The sequence below is a fragment of the Mus caroli genome, chromosome 16 (genome assembly GCF_900094665.2).
Source record: "Mus caroli chromosome 16, CAROLI_EIJ_v1.1, whole genome shotgun sequence".
NCBI lineage: Eukaryota > Metazoa > Chordata > Mammalia > Rodentia > Muridae > Mus > Mus caroli.
Genome location: NC_034585.1, coordinates 1,088,379 through 1,090,485, shown reverse-complemented (window position 1 = coordinate 1,090,485; position 2,107 = coordinate 1,088,379).

Sequence of the window (2,107 nt, the reverse complement as noted above, 5' to 3'; positions counted from 1 at the left end):
GGGGGGGGAGGGTATGGGGGACTTTTGGGATAGCATTGGAAATGTAAATGAGGAAAATACCTAATTTAAAAAAAAAATAAGACAGCATTTTCCCTTCATCTGACTATTCACAGTGTGAGCCTTCTCGCCCTGAGGAGGGCGCTGCAGCCACTGAAGTGATTGTCCTCTGTGCGCTTGCCAACCCCCACCTTGGCAAGACCTCGTAGGCTGCACTTAGGGGCCAGGGATCACGCGGTAGCTTGAAGCCCACGCGGCTGCCTGAGCCTGCACATATCCTCCCCTGCTCTCTGGATTTTTTCCTTCTTCTCCTAAATGAAGTACGAAAGCAGTTAAACTGAAAGCAAACCCGGCAACATGCTCATTACCCACGCCGTAATCCTCATATTTTAAAATTTATTTTTCAAGTAGCCAAACTCATCTCCCCCTTCCCTAGAAACCAAGGGCACGCTTCCTGACCACGGCCCAAGAAACCTTGAAGCAGCAATGGCCTCCACCTCACTTCTGAGTTTTCCCCAAATCTCTTTCCCGTACTGACCTTCAACCCCCTTTCTCCGAGTTTACTTATCTCAAAACGCTTTCTGAGTTCTAACATAAAACTGCCGATCTCTAGTCTCCACGCATCCCAACTGCTTACATTGGGGGCTTAGCACTGCGCGCTCCCTTCTTTAATGTTTTCCTATCCATCTTAATGTTTGTTTCTTCCAGCCTGTTTTTGTTTCTTCTTTTACCTGTACAAACTCTCTCAAGAGGGTTCCAACTTTCCCACTATGATGGACTGTACCTTCCGATGTAAGCCAAAACCAACCCAAAGCCCTTCCATAATACTGTTCTTTTGAAAATATTCTTTTCTCATACAGTATATTCTGATTACAGTTTTCCCTCCCTCTCCTCCCACAGTTCCTCTCTACTTTCCCTCCGCTCCACATCCTCTTCTTTTCTGTCTCTCATTAGAAAAGAACAAGTTTCTGAGAGATAGCAATCAAATATAACAAAATAAAACACAATAAGATATAGCAAAAGACATCGTATCAAAGTTGGACAAAGCAGCTGGACAGAAGGAGAGTCTCAGGAGGAGGCACTTTTGTGCTTTTGCCAGAGACACGCTCTGTGCTTGTTCACTAACAGGAAAACCTGAGAAACACAAAGCACCATGCTTGATGTTCACGCAGATGCTTGATGTGTGACCAATGTGGTTTCATTAAAAGGAGGGGGGGTGGCAGAGAGAGGCAAGAGGGTCAGAAGTTCAAGGGCAACCTTGCCACATGGCAAATATGAGGCCAGCCTAGGATGTCTGTGACCCAGTATAAAAAGAAAGGGTTTGGGGACCTTAACTAGCTTTCATTCATTGTTTCTTGGAAATGTATTCTCTTCTCTGTATAATGACTATAAACATGGTGTTGGACTTGAAGGCAGCCTACATTTCTCAGATGGATGCCCAACAGGAATATTCCCATATAATGTAGAAGGGCATCTGTGACACCAAGCACAAGAGCCAAAAATCCCCAGAAAGACCCAGGATAGCAAAACAAACTGGGCTGCAGAAACAACTCAAGCCTGGCAACTGGAGTTCAGGCTCTGGAGCCACGTGGTAACTGGAGAGAGCAGTCCTGTAACTTATCCTGCTGACCTCCACAAGCACCACAGCACTCGTGCACATCTGTGCCCCTGCCTGTTTAATAACATAATAAACAATTTTAAAACAGAAAACCTGAGCCGGGCGTGGTGGCACACGCCTTTAATCCCAGCACTCGGGAGGCAGAGGCAGGCGGATTTCTGAGTTCGAGGCCAGCCTGGTCTACAAAGTGAGTGCCAGGACAGCCAGGGCTACACAGAGAAACCCTGTCTCGAAAAACCAAAAAAAAAAACAAAAAACAGAAAACCTGTGGCATAGTTACCCAATGGACACAGCAATGGGAGGGAAGATTCATAACTGTGCCACAACAATGGGCAACTTTCACGGTTATAAACACAGGCAGAAGAAGCAATATTCAATCAAGTTCACATTGCTTGAGTCAATTGCTATAAAACATTACAAACATGAGCTGGGTGTGGTGGGACACTTCTTTAATCCCAGTACTGTGAGGCAGAGGCAGATAGACCTCTCTGA